Source organism: Rhipicephalus microplus, unplaced genomic scaffold (assembly GCF_043290135.1).
Source record: "Rhipicephalus microplus isolate Deutch F79 unplaced genomic scaffold, USDA_Rmic scaffold_62, whole genome shotgun sequence".
Classification (NCBI taxonomy): Eukaryota; Metazoa; Arthropoda; class Arachnida; order Ixodida; family Ixodidae; genus Rhipicephalus; species Rhipicephalus microplus.
The window spans coordinates 1,093,151-1,109,815 of record NW_027464635.1 but is presented as its reverse complement, the minus strand read 5'-3'; the positions used below and the strand labels follow the sequence as shown (position 1 = coordinate 1,109,815).

Sequence of the window (16,665 nt, the reverse complement as noted above, 5' to 3'; positions counted from 1 at the left end):
TAGTTAAAGCGCCTGGCTAGTAAACAGGAGATCGTGAGTTCGAATTTCACCGGTGCCTCGAGAGTCAAGACTAACGTCTCTCAAGTTTTTTGTTTTCGAAGTATAGTTCGAAATACTTCTGATGGTGTCACTTCCTGAGCAAGACGCTGCGCAGGCGCCGTGGCTTAGTTGGTTAAAGCGCCTGTCTAGTAAACAGGAGATCATTAGTTCGAATCTCACCGGTGCCTCGAGAGTCAAGACAAACGTCTCTCTAGTTTTTTTGTTTTCGAAGTTTAGTTCGAAATACTTCTGATGGTGTCACTGCCTGAACAAGACGCTGCGCAGGCGCCGTGGCTTAGTTAGTTAAAGCGCCTGTCTAGTAAACAGGAGATCGTGAGTTCGAATCTCACCGGTGCCTCGGGAGTCAAGACTAACGTCTCTTTAGTTTTTTCTTTTTGAAGTTTAGTTCGAAATACTTCTGATGGTGTCACTGCCTGAACAAGACGCTGCACAGGTGCCGTGGCTTAGTTGGTTAAAGTGCCTGTCTAGTAAACAGGAGATCGTGAGTTCAAATCTCACCGGTGCCTCGAGAGTCAAGACAAACATCTCTCAAGCTTTTTGTTTTCGAAGTTTAGTTCAAAATACTTCTGATGGTGTCACTGCCTGAACAACAGGCTGCGCAGGCGCCGTGGCTCAGTTGGTTAAAGCGCCTGACTAGTGAACAGAAGATTATGAGTTCGAATCCCACCGGTGCCTCGAGAGTCAAGACTGACGTCTGTCTAGTTTTTTGTTTTCGAAGTATGGTTCGAAATATTTCTGATGGTGTCACTGCCTGAACAAGACGCTGCAGGCGCCGTGGCTTAGTTAGTTAAAGCGCCTGTCTGGTAAACAGGAGATCGTGAGGTCGAATCTCACCGGTGCCTCGGGAGTCAAAACTGACGTCTCTCTAGTTTTTTGTTTTCGAACATTCATGACTTTTTTGCGCAAACACGAACACGGACACAAGGAAAAGAGGCAAACAACACGGGCGCCCGTGTTGTTTGCCTCTTTTCCTTGTGTCCGTGTACGTCTTTGCGCAAAGAAGTCATGATCGAGTACCAACTCGCCCAACTTTCAGTACTTTTGTTTTCGAAGTTTAGTTCGAAATACTTCTGATGGTGTGACTGCCTGAACAAAAGGCTGCGCAGGCGCCGTAGCTTAGTTAGTTAAAGCGCCTGGCTAGTAAACAGGAGATCGTGAGTTCGAATTTCACCGGTGCCTCGAGAGTCAAGACTAACGTCTCTCAAGTTTTTTGTTTTCGAAGTATAGTTCGAAATACTTCTGATGGTGTCACTTCCTGAGCAAGACGCTGCGCAGGCGCCGTGGCTTAGTTGGTTAAAGCGCCTGTCTAGTAAACAGGAGATCATTAGTTCGAATCTCACCGGTGCCTCGAGAGTCAAGACAAACGTCTGTCTAGTTTTTTTGTTTTCGAAGTTTAGTTCGAAATACTTCTGATGGTGTCACTGCCTGAACAAGACGCTGCGCAGGCGCCGTGGCTTAGTTGGTTAAAGCGCCTGTCTAGTAAACACGAGATCGTGAGTTCGAATCTCACCGGTGCCTCGAGAGTCAAGACTAACGTCCCTCTAGTTTTTTTGTTTTCGAAGTATAGTTCGAAATACTTCAGATGGTGTCACTGCCTGAACAAGACGCTGCGCAGGCGCTGTGGCTTAGTTGGTTAAAGCGCCTGTCTAGTAAACAGCAGATTATGAGTTCGAATCTCACCGGTGCCTCGAGAGTCAAGACTAACGTCCCTCTAGTTTTTTGTTTTCGAAGTATAGTTCGAAATACTTCTGATGGTGTCACTGCCTGAACAAGACGCTGCAGGCGCCGTGGCTTAGTTGGTTAAAGCGCCTGTCTAGTAAACAGGAGATCGTGAGTTCGAATCTCACCGGTGCCTCGAGAGTCAAGACTAACGTCTCTCTAGTTTTTTGTTTTCGAAGTTAAGTTCGAAATAGTTCTGATGGTGTCACTTCCTGAAAAAGACGCTGCACAGGTGCCGTGGCTTAGTTGGTTAAAGCGCCTGTCTAGTAAACAGGACATCATGAGTTCGAATCTCACCGGTGCCTCGAGAGTCAAGACAAACATCTCTCTAGCTTTTTGTTTTCGAAGTTTAGTTCGAAATACTTCTGATGGTGTCACTGACTGAACAAGGCGCTGCGCAGGCGCCGTGGCTCAGTTTGTTAAACGCCTGTCTAGTAAACTAGAGATCGTGAGTTCGAATCTCACCGGTGCCTCGAGAGTCAAGACAAACGGCTCTCTAGTTTTTTGTTTTCGAAGTTTACTTCGAAATACTTCTGTTGGTGTCACTGCCTGAACAAGACGCTGCGCAGGCGCCGTGGCTTAGTTGGTTAAAGCGCATGTCTAGTAAACAGGAGATCATTTGTTCGAATCTCACCGGTGCCCTGAGAGTGAAGACTAACGTCTCTCTAGATTTTTGTTTTCGAAGTATAGTTCCAAATACTTCTGATGGTGTCACTGCCTGAACAAAACGCTGCGCAGGCGCCGTGGCTTCTCTAGTTAAAGCGCCTGTCTAGTAAACAGGAGATCGTGAGTTCGAACCTCACCGGTGCCTCGAGAGTCAAGACAAACCTCTCTCTAGTTTTTTGTTTTTGAAGTATAATTTAAAATGCTTCTAATGGTGTCACTGCCTGAAGAAGATGCTGCGCAGTCACCGTGTCTTAGTTTGTTATCTCACCTGTCTAGTAAACAGGAGATAGTGAGCTCGAATCTCACCGGTACCTCGAGAGACAAGACCAATTTCTTTGTAATTTTTTGTTTTCGAAGTATAGTTCGAAATACTTCTAATGGTGTCACTGCCTTAACGAGACGCCGCGCAGGCGCTATGGCTTAGTTGGTTAAAGCGCCTGCCTAGTAAACAAGAAATCGTGAGTTCGAATCTCACCGGTGCCTCGAGAGTAAAGACAAACGTCTCTCTAGTTTTTTGTTTTCGAAGTTTAGTTCGAAATACTTCTGATGGTGTCACTGCCTGAACAAGACGCTGCGCAGGCGCCGATGCTTCTTTAGTTAAAGCGCCTGTCTAGTAAACAGGAGATCGTGAGTTCGAATCTCACCGGTGCCTCGAGAGTCAAGACAAACGTCTCTCTAGTTTTTTGTTTTCGAAGTTTAGTTCGAAATACTTCTGATGGTGTCACTGCCTGAGCAAGACGCTGCGCAGGCGCCGTGGCTTAGTTGGTTAAAGCGCCTGTCTAGTAAACAGGATATCATGAGTTCGAATCTCACCGGTGCCTCGAGAGTCGAGACAAACGTGTCTCTTGTTTTTTTGTTTCCGAAGTTCAGTTCGAAATACTTCTGATGGGGTCACTGCCTGAACAAGACGCTGCGCAGGCGCCGTGGCTTAGTTGGTAAAAGCGCATGTCTAGTAAACAGGAGATCATTTGTTCGAATCTCACTGGTGCCACGAGAGTCAAAACAAACGTCTGTCTAGTTTTTTGTTTTCGAAGTTTAGTTCTAAATGCTTCTGATGGGGTCACTGCCTGAACAAGACGCTGCGTGGGCGCCGTGGCTTAGTTGCTTAAAGCGCCTGTCTAGCAAACAGGAGATCGTGAGTTCGAATCTCACCGGAGCCTCGAGAGCCAAGACTAACGTCTCTCTAGTTTTTTTTGTTTTCGAAGTATTGTTCGAAATACTTCTGGTGGTGTCACTGCCTGAACAAGACGCTGCGCAGGCGCCGTGGCTTTGTTGGTTAAAGCGCCTGTCTAGTAAACAGGAGATCATGAGTTCGAATGTCACCGGTGCCTCGAGAGTCAAGACAAACGTCTCTCTAGTTTTTTGTTTTCGAAGCTTAGTTCGAAATAATTCTGATGGTGTCACTGCCTGAACAAGATGCTGCGCAGGCGCTGTGGCTTAGTTAGTTAAAGCGCCTGTCTAGTAAACAGGAGATCGTGAGTTCGAATCTCACCGGTGCCTCGGGAGTCAAGGCTAACGTCTCTCTAGTTTTTTGTTTTCGAACATTCTTGCCTTCTTTGCGCAAACACGTACACGGACACAAGGAAAAGAGGCAAACAACACGGGCACCCGTGTTGTTTGCCTCTTTTCCTTGTGTCCGTGTACGTGTTTGCGCAAAGAAGTCATGATCGAGTACGAACTCGCCCAACTTTCAGTACTTTTGTTTTCGAAGTTTAGTTCGAAATACTTCAGATGGTGTCACTGCCTGAACAAGACGCTGCGCAGGCACCGTGGCTTAGTTAGTTAAAGCGCCTGTCTAGTAAACAGGAGATCGTGAGTTCGAATCTCACCGGTGCCTCGGGAGTCAAGACTAACGTCTCTTTAGTTTTTTCGTTTTCGAAGTATAGTTCGAAATACTTCTGATGGTGTCACTGCCTGAACAAGACGCTGCACAGGTGCCGTGGCTTAGTTGGTTAAAGTGCCTGTCTAGTAAACAGGAGATCGTGAGTTCAAATCTCACCGGTGCCTCGAGAGTCAAGACAAACGTCTCTCTAGTTTTTTTTTGTTTTCGAAGTTTAGTTCGAAATACTTCTGATGGTGTCACTGCCTGAACAGCAGGCTGCGCAGGCGCCGTGGCTCAGTTGGTTAAAGCGCCTGACTAGTGAACAGAAGATTATGAGTTCGAATCCCCCCGGTGCCTCGAGAGTCAAGACTAACGTCTCTCTAGTTTTTTGTTTTCGAAGTATAGTTCGAAATATTTCTGATGGTGTCACTGCCTGAACAAGACGCTGCAGGCGCCGTGGCTTAGTTAGTTAAAGCGCCTGTCTGGTAAACAGGAGATCGTGAGGTCGAATCTCACCGGTGCCTCGGGAGTCAAAACTGACGTCTGTTTAGTTTTTTGTTTTCGAACATTCAAGACTTTTTTGCGCAAACACGTACACGGACACAAGGAAAAGAGGCAAACAACACGGGCGCCCGTGTTGTTTGCCTCTTTTCCTTGTGTCCGTGTACGTCTTTGCGCAAAGAAGTCATGATCGAGTACCAACTCGCCCAACTTTCAGTACTTTTGTTTTCGAAGTTTAGTTCGAAATACTTCTGATGGTGTCACTGCCTGAACAAAACGCTTCGCAGGCGCCGTAGCTTAGTTAGTTAAAGCGCCTGTCTAGTAAACAGGAGATTGTGAGTTCGAATCTCACCAGTGCCTCGAGAGTCAAGACTAACGTCTCTCTAGTTTTTTGTTTTCGAAGTATAGTTCGAAATACTTCTGATGGTGTCACTTCCTGAGCAAGACGCTGCAGGCGCCGTGGCTTAGTTGGTTAAAGCGCCTGTCTAGTAAACAGGAGATCATGAGTTCGAATCTCACCGGTGCCTCGAGAGTCAAGACAAACGTCTCTCTAGTTTTTTGTTTTCGAAGTTTACTTCGAAATACTTCTGTTGGTGTCACTGCCTGAACAAGACGCTGCGCAGGCGCCGTGGCTTAGTTGGTTAAAGCGCCTGACTAGTGAACAGAAGATTATGAGTTCGAATCCCACCGGTGCCTCGAGAGTCAAGACTGACGTCTGTCTAGTTTTTTGTTTTCGAAGTATGGTTCGAAATATTTCTGATGGTGTCACTGCCTGAACAAGACGCTGCAGGCGCCGTGGCTTAGTTAGTTAAAGCGCCTTTCTGGTAAACAGGAGATCGTGAGGTCGAATCTCACCGGTGCCTCGGGAGTCAAAACTGACGTCTCTCTAGTTTTTTGTTTTCGAACATTCATGACTTTTTTGCGCAAACACGAACACGGACACAAGGAAAAGAGGCAAACAACACGGGCGCCCGTGTTGTTTGCCTCTTTTCCTTGTGTCCGTGTACGTCTTTGCGCAAAGAAGTCATGATCGAGTACCAACTCGCCCAACTTTCAGTACTTTTGTTTTCGAAGTTTAGTTCGAAATACTTCTGATGGTGTGACTGCCTGAACAAAAGGCTGCGCAGGCGCCGTAGCTTAGTTAGTTAAAGCGCCTGGCTAGTAAACAGGAGATCGTGAGTTCGAATTTCACCGGTGCCTCGAGAGTCAAGACTAACGTCTCTCAAGTTTTTTGTTTTCGAAGTATAGTTCGAAATACTTCTGATGGTGTCACTTCCTGAGCAAGACGCTGCGCAGGCGCCGTGGCTTAGTTGGTTAAAGCGCCTGTCTAGTAAACAGGAGATCATTAGTTCGAATCTCACCGGTGCCTCGAGAGTCAAGACAAACGTCTCTCTAGTTTTTTTGTTTTCGAAGCTTAGTTCGAAATACTTCTGATGGTGTCACTGCCTGAACAAGACGCTGCGCAGGCGCCGTGGCTTAGTTGGTTAAAGCGCCTGTCTAGTAAACACGAGATCGTGAGTTCGAATCTCACCGGTGCCTCGAGAGTCAAGACTAACGTCTCTTTAGTTTTTTCTTTTTGAAGTTTAGTTCGAAATACTTCTGATGGTGTCACTGCCTGAACAAGACGCTGCACAGGTGCCGTGGCTTAGTTGGTTAAAGTGCCTGTCTAGTAAACAGGAGATCGTGAGTTCAAATCTCACCGGTGCCTCGAGAGTCAAGACAAACATCTCTCAAGCTTTTTGTTTTCGAAGTTTAGTTCAAAATACTTCTGATGGTGTCACTGCCTGAACAACAGGCTGCGCAGGCGCCGTGGCTCAGTTGGTTAAAGCGCCTGACTAGTGAACAGAAGATTATGAGTTCGAATCCCACCGGTGCCTCGAGAGTCAAGACTGACGTCTGTCTAGTTTTTTGTTTTCGAAGTATGGTTCGAAATATTTCTGATGGTGTCACTGCCTGAACGAGACGCTGCAGGCGCCGTGGCTTAGTTTGTTAAAGCGCCTGTCTGGTAAACAGGAGATCGTGAGGTCGAATCTCACCGGTGCCTCGGGAGTCAAAACTGACGTCTCTCTAGTTTTTTGTTTTCGAACATTCATGACTTTTTTGCGCAAACACGAACACGGACACAAGGAAAAGAGGCAAACAACACGGGCGCCCGTGTTGTTTGCCTCTTTTCCTTGTGTCCGTGTACGTCTTTGCGCAAAGAAGTCATGATCGAGTACCAACTCGCCCAACTTTCAGTACTTTTGTTTTCGAAGTTTAGTTCGAAATACTTCTGATGGTGTGACTGCCTGAACAAAAGGCTGCGCAGGCGCCATAGCTTAGTTAGTTAAAGCGCCTGGCTAGCAAACAGGAGATCGTGAGTTCGAATCTCACCGGTGCCTCGGGAGTCAAGGCTAACGTCTCTCTAGTTTTTTGTTTTCGAACATTCATGCCTTCTTTGCGCAAACACGTACACGGACACAAGGAAAAGAGGCAAACAACACGGGCGCCCGTGTTGTTTGCCTCTTTTTCTTGTGTCCGTGTACGTGTTTGCGCAAAGAAGTCATGATCGAGTACGAACTCGCCCAACTTTCAGTACTTTTGTTTTCGAAGTTTAGTTCGAAATACTTCAGATGGTGTCACTGCCTGAACAAGACGCTGCGCAGGCACCGTGGCTTAGTTAGTTAAAGCGCCTGTCTAGTAAACAGGAGATCGTGAGTTCGAATCTCACCGGTGCCTCGGGAGTCAAGACTAACGTCTCTTTAGTTTTTTCTTTTTGAAGTTTAGTTCGAAATACTTCTGATGGTGTCACTGCCTGAACAAGACGCTGCACAGGTGCCGTGGCTTAGTTGGTTAAAGTGCCTGTCTAGTAAACAGGAGATCGTGAGTTCAAATCTCACCGGTGCCTCGAGAGTCAAGACAAACATCTCTCAAGCTTTTTGTTTTCGAAGTTTAGTTCAAAATACTTCTGATGGTGTCACTGCCTGAACAACAGGCTGCGCAGGCGCCGTGGCTCAGTTGGTTAAAGCGCCTGACTAGTGAACAGAAGATTATGAGTTCGAATCCCACCGGTGCCTCGAGAGTCAAGACTGACGTCTGTCTAGTTTTTTGTTTTCGAAGTATGGTTCGAAATATTTCTGATGGTGTCACTGCCTGAACAAGACGCTGCAGGCGCCGTGGCTTAGTTAGTTAAAGCGCCTGTCTGGTAAACAGGAGATCGTGAGGTCGAATCTCACCGGTGCCTCGGGAGTCAAAACTGACGTCTCTCTAGTTTTTTGTTTTCGAACATTCATGACTTTTTTGCGCAAACACGAACACGGACACAAGGAAAAGAGGCAAACAACACAGGCGCCCGTGTTGTTTGCCTCTTTTCCTTGTGTCCGTGTACGTCTTTGCGCAAAGAAGTCATGATCGAGTACCAACTCGCCCAACTTTCAGTACTTTTGTTTTCGAAGTTTAGTTCGAAATACTTCTGATGGTGTGACTGCCTGAACAAAAGGCTGCGCAGGCGCCGTAGCTTAGTTAGTTAAAGCGCCTGGCTAGTAAACAGGAGATCGTGAGTTCGAATTTCACCGGTGCCTCGAGAGTCAAGACTAACGTCTCTCAAGTTTTTTGTTTTCGAAGTATAGTTCGAAATACTTCTGATGGTGTCACTTCCTGAGCAAGACGCTGCGCAGGCGCCGTGGCTTAGTTGGTTAAAGCGCCTGTCTAGTAAACAGGAGATCATTAGTTCGAATCTCACCGGTGCCTCGAGAGTCAAGACAAACGTCTCTCTAGTTTTTTTGTTTTCGAAGTTTAGTTCGAAATACTTCTGATGGTGTCACTGTCTGAACAAGACGCTGCGCAGGCGCCGTGGCATAGTTAGTTAAAGCGCCTGTCTAGTAAACAGGAGATCGTGAGTTCGAATCTCACCGGTGCCTCGAGAGTCAAGACTAACGTCCCTCTAGTTTTTTTGTTTTCGAAGTATAGTTCGAAATACTTCAGATGGTGTCACTGCCTGAACAAGACGCTGCGCAGGCGCTGTGGCTTAGTTGGTTAAAGCGCCTGTCTAGTAAACAGCAGATTATGAGTTCGAATCTCACCGGTGCCTCGAGAGTCAAGACTAACGTCCCTCTAGTTTTTTGTTTTCGAAGTATAGTTCGAAATACTTCTGATGGTGTCACTGCCTGAACAAGACGCTGCAGGCGCCGTGGCTTAGTTGGTTAAAGCGCCTGTCTAGTAAACAGGAGATCGTGAGTTCGAATCTCACCGGTGCCTCGAGAGTCAAGACTAACGTCTCTCTAGTTTTTTGTTTTCGAAGTTAAGTTCGAAATAGTTCTGATGGTGTCACTTCCTGAAAAAGACGCTGCACAGGTGCCGTGGCTTAGTTGGTTAAAGCGCCTGTCTAGTAAACAGGACATCATGAGTTCGAATCTCACCGGTGCCTCGAGAGTCAAGACAAACATCTCTCTAGCTTTTTGTTTTCGAAGTTTAGTTCGAAATACTTCTGATGGTGTCACTGACTGAACAAGGCGCTGCGCAGGCGCCGTGGCTCAGTTTGTTAAACGCCTGTCTAGTAAACTAGAGATCGTGAGTTCGAATCTCACCGGTGCCTCGAGAGTCAAGACAAACGGCTCTCTAGTTTTTTGTTTTCGAAGTTTACTTCGAAATACTTCTGTTGGTGTCACTGCCTGAACAAGACGCTGCGCAGGCGCCGTGGCTTAGTTGGTTAAAGCGCATGTCTAGTAAACAGGAGATCATTTGTTCGAATCTCACCGGTGCCCTGAGAGTGAAGACTAACGTCTCTCTAGATTTTTGTTTTCGAAGTATAGTTCCAAATACTTCTGATGGTGTCACTGCCTGAACAAAACGCTGCGCAGGGGCCGAAGCTTCTCTAGTTAAAGCGCCTGTCTAGTAAACAGGAGATCGTGAGTTCGAACCTCACCGGTGCCTCGAGAGTCAAGACAAACCTCTCTCTAGTTTTTTGTTTTTGAAGTATAATTTAAAATGCTTCTAATGGTGTCACTGCCTGAAGAAGATGCTGCGCAGTCACCGTGTCTTAGTTTGTTATCTCACCTGTCTAGTAAACAGGAGATAGTGAGCTCGAATCTCACCGGTACCTCGAGAGACAAGACCAATTTCTTTGTAATTTTTTGTTTTCGAAGTATAGTTCGAAATACTTCTAATGGTGTCACTGCCTTAACGAGACGCCGCGCAGGCGCTATGGCTTAGTTGGTTAAAGCGCCTGCCTAGTAAACAAGAAATCGTGAGTTCGAATCTCACCGGTGCCTCGATAGTAAAGACAAACGTCTCTCTAGTTTTTTGTTTTCGAAGTTTAGTTCGAAATACTTCTGATGGTGTCACTGCCTGAACAAGACGCTGCGCAGGCGCCGATGCTTCTTTAGTTAAAGCGCCTGTCTAGTAAACAGGAGATCGTGAGTTCGAATCTCACCGGTGCCTCGAGAGTCAAGACAAACGTCTCTCTAGTTTTTTGTTTTCGAAGTTTAGTTCGAAATACTTCTGATGGTGTCACTGCCTGAGCAAGACGCTGCGCAGGCGCCGTGGCTTAGTTGGTTAAAGCGCCTGTCTAGTAAACAGGATATCATGAGTTCGAATCTCACCGGTGCCTCGAGAGTCGAGACAAACGTGTCTCTTGTTTTTTTGTTTCCGAAGTTCAGTTCGAAATACTTCTGATGGGGTCACTGCCTGAACAAGACGCTGCGCAGGCGCCGTGGCTTAGTTGGTAAAAGCGCATGTCTAGTAAACAGGAGATCATTTGTTCGAATCTCACTGGTGCCACGAGAGTCAAAACAAACGTCTGTCTAGTTTTTTGTTTTCGAAGTTTAGTTCTAAATGCTTCTGATGGGGTCACTGCCTGAACAAGACGCTGCGTGGGCGCCGTGGCTTAGTTGCTTAAAGCGCCTGTCTAGCAAACAGGAGATCGTGAGTTCGAATCTCACCGGTGCCTCGAGAGCCAAGACTAACGTCTCTCTAGTTTTTTTTGTTTTCGAAGTATTGTTCGAAATACTTCTGGTGGTGTCACTGCCTGAACAAGACGCTGCGCAGGCGCCGTGGCTTTGTTGGTTAAAGCGCCTGTCTAGTAAACAGGAGATCATGAGTTCGAATGTCATCGGTGCCTCGAGAGTCAAGACAAACGTCTCTCTAGTTTTTTGTTTTCGAAGCTTAGTTCGAAATAATTCTGATGGTGTCACTGCCTGAACAAGATGCTGCGCAGGCGCTGTGGCTTAGTTAGTTAAAGCGCCTGTCTAGTAAACAGGAGATCGTGAGTTCGAATCTCACCGGTGCCTCGGGAGTCAAGGCTAACGTCTCTCTAGTTTTTTGTTTTCGAACATTCTTGCCTTCTTTGCGCAAACACGTACACGGACACAAGGAAAAGAGGCAAACAACACGGGCGCCCGTGTTGTTTGCCTCTTTTCCTTGTGTCCGTGTACGTGTTTGCGCAAAGAAGTCATGATCGAGTACGAACTCGCCCAACTTTCAGTACTTTTGTTTTCGAAGTTTAGTTCGAAATACTTCAGATGGTGTCACTGCCTGAACAAGACGCTGCGCAGGCACCGTGGCTTAGTTAGTTAAAGCGCCTGTCTAGTAAACAGGAGATCGTGAGTTCGAATCTCACCGGTGCCTCGGGAGTCAAGACTAACGTCTCTTTAGTTTTTTTGTTTTCGAAGTATAGTTCGAAATACTTCTGATGGTGTCACTGCCTGAACAAGACGCTGCACAGGTGCCGTGGCTTAGTTGGTTAAAGTGCCTGTCTAGTAAACAGGAGATCGTGAGTTCAAATCTCACCGGTGCCTCGAGAGTCAAGACAAACGTCTCTCTAGTTTTTTTTTGTTTTCGAAGTTTAGTTCGAAATACTTCTGATGGTGTCACTGCCTGAACAGCAGGCTGCGCAGGCGCCGTGGCTCAGTTGGTTAAAGCGCCTGACTAGTGAACAGAAGATTATGAGTTCGAATCCCCCCGGTGCCTCGAGAGTCAAGACTAACGTCTCTCTAGTTTTTTGTTTTCGAAGTATAGTTCGAAATATTTCTGATGGTGTCACTGCCTGAACAAGACGCTGCAGGCGCCGTGGCTTAGTTAGTTAAAGCGCCTGTCTGGTAAACAGGAGATCGTGAGGTCGAATCTCACCGGTGCCTCGGGAGTCAAAACTGACGTCTGTTTAGTTTTTTGTTTTCGAACATTCAAGACTTTTTTGCGCAAACACGTACACGGACACAAGGAAAAGAGGCAAACAACACGGGCGCCCGTGTTGTTTGCCTCTTTTCCTTGTGTCCGTGTACGTCTTTGCGCAAAGAAGTCATGATCGAGTACCAACTCGCCCAACTTTCAGTACTTTTGTTTTCGAAGTTTAGTTCGAAATACTTCTGATGGTGTCACTGCCTGAACAAAACGCTTCGCAGGCGCCGTAGCTTAGTTAGTTAAAGCGCCTGTCTAGTAAACAGGAGATTGTGAGTTCGAATCTCACCAGTGCCTCGAGAGTCAAGACTAACGTCTCTCTAGTTTTTTGTTTTCGAAGTATAGTTCGAAATACTTCTGATGGTGTCACTTCCTGAGCAAGACGCTGCGCCGGCGCCGTGGCTTAGTTGGTTAAAGCGCCTGTCTAGTAAACAGGAGATCATGAGTTCGAATCTCACCGGTGCCTCGAGAGTCAAGACAAACGTCTCTCTAGTTTTTTGTTTTCGAAGTTTACTTCGAAATACTTCTGTTGGTGTCACTGCCTGAACAAGACGCTGCGCAGGCGCCGTGGCTTAGTTGGTTAAAGCGCATGTCTAGTAAACAGGAGATCATTTGTTCGAATCTCACCGGTGCCCTGATAGTGAAGACTAACGTCTCTCTAGTTTTTTGTTTTCGAAGTATAGTTCCAAATACTTCTGATGGTGTCACTGCCTGAACAAAACGCTGCGCAGGCGCCGTGGCTTCTCTAGTTAAAGCGCCTGTCTAGTAAACAGGAGATCGTGAGTTCGAATCTCACCGGTGCCTCGAGAGTCAAGACAAACCTCTCTCTAGTTCTTTTGTTTTTGAAGTATAATTTAAAATGCTTCTAATGGTGTCACTGCCTGAAGAAGATGCTGCGCAGTCACCGTGTCTTAGTTTGTTATCTCACCTGTCTAGTAAACAGGAGATAGTGAGCTCGAATCTCACCGGTACCTCGAGAGACAAGACTAATTTCTCTGTAATTTTTTGTTTTCGAAGTATAGTTCGAAATACTTCTAATGGTGTCACTGCCTCAACGAGACGCCGCGCAGGCGCCATGGCTTAGTTGGTTAAAGCGCCTGCCTAGTAAACAAGAAATCGTGAGTTCGAATCTCACCGGTGCCTCAAGAGTAAAGACAAACGTCTCTCTAGTTTTTTGTTTTCGAAGTTTAGTTCGAAATACTTCTGATGGTGTCACTGCCTGAACAAGACGCAGCGCAGGCGCCGATGCTTCTTTAGTTTAAGCGCCTGTCTAGTAAACAGGAAATCGTGAGTTCGAATCTCACCGGTGCCTCAAGAGTCAAGACAAACGTCTCTCTAGTTTGTTGTTTTCGAAGTTTAGTTCGAAATACTTCTGATGGTGTCACTGCCTGAGCAAGACGCTGCGCAGGCGCCGTGGCTTAGTTGGTTAAAGCGCCTGTCTAGTAAACAGGACATCATGAGTTCGAATCTCACCGGTGCCTCGAGAGTCAAGACAAACGTGTCTCTAGTTTTTTTGTTTCCGAAGTTTAGTTCGAAATACTTCTGATGGTGTCACTGCCTGAACAAGACGCTGCGCAGGCGCCGTGACTTAGTTAGTTAGAGCGCCTGTCTAGTAAACAGCTGATCGTGAGTTCGAATCTCACCGGTGCCTCGGGAGTCAAGACTAACGTCTCTCTAGTTTTTTGTTTTCGAAGTTTAGTTCGAAATATTTCTGATGGTGTCACTTCCTGAACAAGACGCTGCACAGGTGCCGTGGCTTAGTTGGTTAAAGCGCCTGTCTAGTAAACAGGAGATCGTGAGTTCGAATCTCAGCGGTGCCTCGAGAGTCAAAACAAACGTCTGTCTAGTTTTTGTTTTCGAAGTTTAGTTCTAAATGCTTCTGATGGGGTCAATGCCTGAACAAGACGCTGCGCGGGCGCCGTGGCGTAGTTGGTTAAAGCGCCTGTCTAGCAAACAGGAGATCGTGAGTTCGAATCTCACCGGTGCCTCGAGAGTCAAGACTAACGTCTCTCTAGTTTTTTTTTGTTTTCGAAGTATTGTTGGAAATACTTCTAATGGTGTCACTGCCTGAACAAGACGCTGCGCAGGCGCCGTGGCTTATTTGGTTAAAGCGCCTGTCTAGTAAACCGGAGATCGTGAGTTCGAATCTCACCGGTGCCTCGAGAGTCAAGACAAACGTCTCTCTAGTTTTTTTGTTTTCGAAGTTTAGTTCGAAATACTTCTGATGGTGTCACTGCCTGAACAAGACGCTGCGCAGGCGCCGTGGCTTAGTTGGTTAAAGCGCCTGTCTAGTAAACAGGAGATCATGAGTTCGAATGTCACCGGTGCCTCGAGAGTCAAGACAAACGTCTCTCTAGTTTTTTGTTTTCGAAGTTTAGTTCGAAATAATTCTGATGGTGTCACTGCCCAAACAAGATGCTGCGCAGGCGCTGTGGCTTAGTTAGTTAAAGCGCCTGTATAGTAAACAGGAGATCGTGAGTTCGAATCTCACCGGTGCCTCGGGAGTCAAGACTAACGTCTCTCTAGTTTTTTGTTTTCGAACATTCATGACTTCTTTGCGCAAACACGTACACGGACACAAGGAAAAGAGGCAAACAACACGGGCGCCCGTGTTGTTTGCCTCTTTTCCTTGTGTCCGTGTACGTGTTTGCGCAAAGAAGTCATGATCGAGTACGAACTCGCCAAACTTTCAGTACTTTTGTTTTCGAAGTTTAGTTCGAAATACTTCAGATGGTGTCACTGCCTGAACAAGACGCTGCGCAGGCACCGTGGCTTAGTTAGTTAAAGCTCCTGTCTAGTAAACAGGAGATCGTGAGTTCGAATCTCACCGGTGCCTCGAGAGTCGAGACAAACGTGTCTCTTGTTTTTTTGTTTCCGAAGTTCAGTTCGAAATACTTCTGATGGGGTCACTGCCTGAACAAGACGCTGCGCAGGCGCCGTGGCTTAGTTGGTAAAAGCGCATGTCTAGTAAACAGGAGATCATTTGTTCGAATCTCACTGGTGCCACGAGAGTCAAAACAAACGTCTGTCTAGTTTTTTGTTTTCGAAGTTTAGTTCTAAATGCTTCTGATGGGGTCACTGCCTGAACAAGACGCTGCGTGGGCGCCGTGGCTTAGTTGCTTAAAGCGCCTGTCTAGCAAACAGGAGATCGTGAGTTCGAATCTCACCGGTGCCTCGAGAGCCAAGACTAACGTCTCTCTAGTTTTTTTTGTTTTCGAAGTATTGTTCGAAATACTTCTGGTGGTGTCACTGCCTGAACAAGACGCTGCGCAGGCGCCGTGGCTTTGTTGGTTAAAGCGCCTGTCTAGTAAACAGGAGATCATGAGTTCGAATGTCACCGGTGCCTCGAGAGTCAAGACAAACGTCTCTCTAGTTTTTTGTTTTCGAAGCTTAGTTCGAAATAATTCTGATGGTGTCACTGCCTGAACAAGATGCTGCGCAGGCGCTGTGGCTTAGTTAGTTAAAGCGCCTGTCTAGTAAACAGGAGATCGTGAGTTCGAATCTCACCGGTGCCTCGGGAGTCAAGGCTAACGTCTCTCTAGTTTTTTGTTTTCGAACATTCTTGCCTTCTTTGCGCAAACACGTACACGGACACAAGGAAAAGAGGCAAACAACACGGGCGCCCGTGTTGTTTGCCTCTTTTCCTTGTGTCCGTGTACGTGTTTGCGCAAAGAAGTCATGATCGAGTACGAACTCGCCCAACTTTCAGTACTTTTGTTTTCGAAGTTTAGTTCGAAATACTTCAGATGGTGTCACTGCCTGAACAAGACGCTGCGCAGGCACCGTGGCTTAGTTAGTTAAAGCGCCTGTCTAGTAAACAGGAGATCGTGAGTTCGAATCTCACCGGTGCCTCGGGAGTCAAGACTAACGTCTCTTTAGTTTTTTTGTTTTCGAAGTATAGTTCGAAATACTTCTGATGGTGTCACTGCCTGAACAAGACGCTGCACAGGTGCCGTGGCTTAGTTGGTTAAAGTGCCTGTCTAGTAAACAGGAGATCGTGAGTTCAAATCTCACCGGTGCCTCGAGAGTCAAGACAAACGTCTCTCTAGTTTTTTTTGTTTTCGAAGTTTAGTTCGAAATACTTCTGATGGTGTCACTGCCTGAACAGCAGGCTGCGCAGGCGCCGTGGCTCAGTTGGTTAAAGCGCCTGACTAGTGAACAGAAGATTATGAGTTCGAATCCCCCCGGTGCCTCGAGAGTCAAGACTAACGTCTCTCTAGTTTTTTGTTTTCGAAGTATAGTTCGAAATATTTCTGATGGTGTCACTGCCTGAACAAGACGCTGCAGGCGCCGTGGCTTAGTTAGTTAAAGCGCCTGTCTGGTAAACAGGAGATCGTGAGGTCGAATCTCACCGGTGCCTCGGGAGTCAAAACTGACGTCTGTTTAGTTTTTTGTTTTCGAACATTCAAGACTTTTTTGCGCAAACACGTACACGGACACAAGGAAAAGAGGCAAACAACACGGGCGCCCGTGTTGTTTGCCTCTTTTCCTTGTGTCCGTGTACGTCTTTGCGCAAAGAAGTCATGATCGAGTACCAACTCGCCCAACTTTCAGTACTTTTGTTTTCGAAGTTTAGTTCGAAATACTTCTGATGGTGTCACTGCCTGAACAAAACGCTTCGCAGGCGCCGTAGCTTAGTTAGTTAAAGCGCCTGTCTAGTAAACAGGAGATTGTGAGTTCGAATCTCACCAGTGCCTCGAGAGTCAAGACTAACGTCTCTCTAGTTTTTTGTTTTCGAAGTATAG

The 16,665-nt window shown here is 46.7% G+C and overlaps 35 non-coding genes across 35 annotated transcripts; all 35 read left to right on the top strand.

Moving 5' to 3' along the window:
* Positions 1-323: 323 nt before the first annotated feature.
* On the top strand, positions 324-397 carry TRNAT-AGU (transfer RNA threonine (anticodon AGU)). The gene has a single exon. It is a non-coding gene; the product is annotated as a tRNA-Thr (tRNA).
* Positions 398-492: 95 nt separating this feature from the next.
* On the top strand, positions 493-566 carry TRNAT-AGU (transfer RNA threonine (anticodon AGU)). The gene has a single exon. It is a non-coding gene; the product is annotated as a tRNA-Thr (tRNA).
* Positions 567-828: 262 nt separating this feature from the next.
* TRNAT-GGU (transfer RNA threonine (anticodon GGU)) lies at positions 829-902 on the top strand. The gene has a single exon. It is a non-coding gene; the product is annotated as a tRNA-Thr (tRNA).
* A 602-nt stretch (positions 903-1,504) lies between these two features.
* On the top strand, positions 1,505-1,578 carry TRNAT-AGU (transfer RNA threonine (anticodon AGU)). The gene has a single exon. It is a non-coding gene; the product is annotated as a tRNA-Thr (tRNA).
* A 263-nt stretch (positions 1,579-1,841) lies between these two features.
* Positions 1,842-1,915, top strand: TRNAT-AGU (transfer RNA threonine (anticodon AGU)). The gene has a single exon. It is a non-coding gene; the product is annotated as a tRNA-Thr (tRNA).
* A 1,277-nt stretch (positions 1,916-3,192) lies between these two features.
* On the top strand, positions 3,193-3,266 carry TRNAT-AGU (transfer RNA threonine (anticodon AGU)). The gene has a single exon. It is a non-coding gene; the product is annotated as a tRNA-Thr (tRNA).
* Positions 3,267-3,531: 265 nt separating this feature from the next.
* On the top strand, positions 3,532-3,605 carry TRNAA-AGC (transfer RNA alanine (anticodon AGC)). Its single transcript has one exon. It is a non-coding gene; the product is annotated as a tRNA-Ala (tRNA).
* Positions 3,606-3,871: 266 nt separating this feature from the next.
* TRNAT-AGU (transfer RNA threonine (anticodon AGU)) lies at positions 3,872-3,945 on the top strand. The gene has a single exon. It is a non-coding gene; the product is annotated as a tRNA-Thr (tRNA).
* A 263-nt stretch (positions 3,946-4,208) lies between these two features.
* Positions 4,209-4,282, top strand: TRNAT-AGU (transfer RNA threonine (anticodon AGU)). Its single transcript has one exon. It is a non-coding gene; the product is annotated as a tRNA-Thr (tRNA).
* Positions 4,283-4,378: 96 nt separating this feature from the next.
* On the top strand, positions 4,379-4,452 carry TRNAT-AGU (transfer RNA threonine (anticodon AGU)). Its single transcript has one exon. It is a non-coding gene; the product is annotated as a tRNA-Thr (tRNA).
* A 265-nt stretch (positions 4,453-4,717) lies between these two features.
* On the top strand, positions 4,718-4,791 carry TRNAT-GGU (transfer RNA threonine (anticodon GGU)). Its single transcript has one exon. It is a non-coding gene; the product is annotated as a tRNA-Thr (tRNA).
* Positions 4,792-5,221: 430 nt separating this feature from the next.
* TRNAT-AGU (transfer RNA threonine (anticodon AGU)) lies at positions 5,222-5,295 on the top strand. Its single transcript has one exon. It is a non-coding gene; the product is annotated as a tRNA-Thr (tRNA).
* Positions 5,296-6,233: 938 nt separating this feature from the next.
* On the top strand, positions 6,234-6,307 carry TRNAT-AGU (transfer RNA threonine (anticodon AGU)). Its single transcript has one exon. It is a non-coding gene; the product is annotated as a tRNA-Thr (tRNA).
* A 95-nt stretch (positions 6,308-6,402) lies between these two features.
* TRNAT-AGU (transfer RNA threonine (anticodon AGU)) lies at positions 6,403-6,476 on the top strand. Its single transcript has one exon. It is a non-coding gene; the product is annotated as a tRNA-Thr (tRNA).
* Positions 6,477-6,738: 262 nt separating this feature from the next.
* TRNAT-GGU (transfer RNA threonine (anticodon GGU)) lies at positions 6,739-6,812 on the top strand. Its single transcript has one exon. It is a non-coding gene; the product is annotated as a tRNA-Thr (tRNA).
* Positions 6,813-7,075: 263 nt separating this feature from the next.
* On the top strand, positions 7,076-7,149 carry TRNAA-AGC (transfer RNA alanine (anticodon AGC)). Its single transcript has one exon. It is a non-coding gene; the product is annotated as a tRNA-Ala (tRNA).
* Positions 7,150-7,412: 263 nt separating this feature from the next.
* Positions 7,413-7,486, top strand: TRNAT-AGU (transfer RNA threonine (anticodon AGU)). Its single transcript has one exon. It is a non-coding gene; the product is annotated as a tRNA-Thr (tRNA).
* A 95-nt stretch (positions 7,487-7,581) lies between these two features.
* TRNAT-AGU (transfer RNA threonine (anticodon AGU)) lies at positions 7,582-7,655 on the top strand. The gene has a single exon. It is a non-coding gene; the product is annotated as a tRNA-Thr (tRNA).
* Positions 7,656-7,917: 262 nt separating this feature from the next.
* TRNAT-GGU (transfer RNA threonine (anticodon GGU)) lies at positions 7,918-7,991 on the top strand. Its single transcript has one exon. It is a non-coding gene; the product is annotated as a tRNA-Thr (tRNA).
* Positions 7,992-8,930: 939 nt separating this feature from the next.
* TRNAT-AGU (transfer RNA threonine (anticodon AGU)) lies at positions 8,931-9,004 on the top strand. The gene has a single exon. It is a non-coding gene; the product is annotated as a tRNA-Thr (tRNA).
* Positions 9,005-10,281: 1,277 nt separating this feature from the next.
* Positions 10,282-10,355, top strand: TRNAT-AGU (transfer RNA threonine (anticodon AGU)). Its single transcript has one exon. It is a non-coding gene; the product is annotated as a tRNA-Thr (tRNA).
* Positions 10,356-10,620: 265 nt separating this feature from the next.
* TRNAA-AGC (transfer RNA alanine (anticodon AGC)) lies at positions 10,621-10,694 on the top strand. Its single transcript has one exon. It is a non-coding gene; the product is annotated as a tRNA-Ala (tRNA).
* A 266-nt stretch (positions 10,695-10,960) lies between these two features.
* TRNAT-AGU (transfer RNA threonine (anticodon AGU)) lies at positions 10,961-11,034 on the top strand. The gene has a single exon. It is a non-coding gene; the product is annotated as a tRNA-Thr (tRNA).
* A 263-nt stretch (positions 11,035-11,297) lies between these two features.
* On the top strand, positions 11,298-11,371 carry TRNAT-AGU (transfer RNA threonine (anticodon AGU)). Its single transcript has one exon. It is a non-coding gene; the product is annotated as a tRNA-Thr (tRNA).
* Positions 11,372-11,467: 96 nt separating this feature from the next.
* On the top strand, positions 11,468-11,541 carry TRNAT-AGU (transfer RNA threonine (anticodon AGU)). The gene has a single exon. It is a non-coding gene; the product is annotated as a tRNA-Thr (tRNA).
* A 265-nt stretch (positions 11,542-11,806) lies between these two features.
* On the top strand, positions 11,807-11,880 carry TRNAT-GGU (transfer RNA threonine (anticodon GGU)). The gene has a single exon. It is a non-coding gene; the product is annotated as a tRNA-Thr (tRNA).
* A 432-nt stretch (positions 11,881-12,312) lies between these two features.
* TRNAT-AGU (transfer RNA threonine (anticodon AGU)) lies at positions 12,313-12,386 on the top strand. The gene has a single exon. It is a non-coding gene; the product is annotated as a tRNA-Thr (tRNA).
* Positions 12,387-13,327: 941 nt separating this feature from the next.
* On the top strand, positions 13,328-13,401 carry TRNAT-AGU (transfer RNA threonine (anticodon AGU)). The gene has a single exon. It is a non-coding gene; the product is annotated as a tRNA-Thr (tRNA).
* Positions 13,402-13,834: 433 nt separating this feature from the next.
* TRNAA-AGC (transfer RNA alanine (anticodon AGC)) lies at positions 13,835-13,908 on the top strand. Its single transcript has one exon. It is a non-coding gene; the product is annotated as a tRNA-Ala (tRNA).
* Positions 13,909-14,682: 774 nt separating this feature from the next.
* Positions 14,683-14,756, top strand: TRNAT-AGU (transfer RNA threonine (anticodon AGU)). The gene has a single exon. It is a non-coding gene; the product is annotated as a tRNA-Thr (tRNA).
* Positions 14,757-15,021: 265 nt separating this feature from the next.
* On the top strand, positions 15,022-15,095 carry TRNAA-AGC (transfer RNA alanine (anticodon AGC)). The gene has a single exon. It is a non-coding gene; the product is annotated as a tRNA-Ala (tRNA).
* Positions 15,096-15,361: 266 nt separating this feature from the next.
* On the top strand, positions 15,362-15,435 carry TRNAT-AGU (transfer RNA threonine (anticodon AGU)). The gene has a single exon. It is a non-coding gene; the product is annotated as a tRNA-Thr (tRNA).
* A 263-nt stretch (positions 15,436-15,698) lies between these two features.
* TRNAT-AGU (transfer RNA threonine (anticodon AGU)) lies at positions 15,699-15,772 on the top strand. The gene has a single exon. It is a non-coding gene; the product is annotated as a tRNA-Thr (tRNA).
* A 96-nt stretch (positions 15,773-15,868) lies between these two features.
* TRNAT-AGU (transfer RNA threonine (anticodon AGU)) lies at positions 15,869-15,942 on the top strand. The gene has a single exon. It is a non-coding gene; the product is annotated as a tRNA-Thr (tRNA).
* Positions 15,943-16,206: 264 nt separating this feature from the next.
* On the top strand, positions 16,207-16,280 carry TRNAT-GGU (transfer RNA threonine (anticodon GGU)). The gene has a single exon. It is a non-coding gene; the product is annotated as a tRNA-Thr (tRNA).
* The last annotated feature ends 385 nt before the right edge of the window (positions 16,281-16,665 follow it).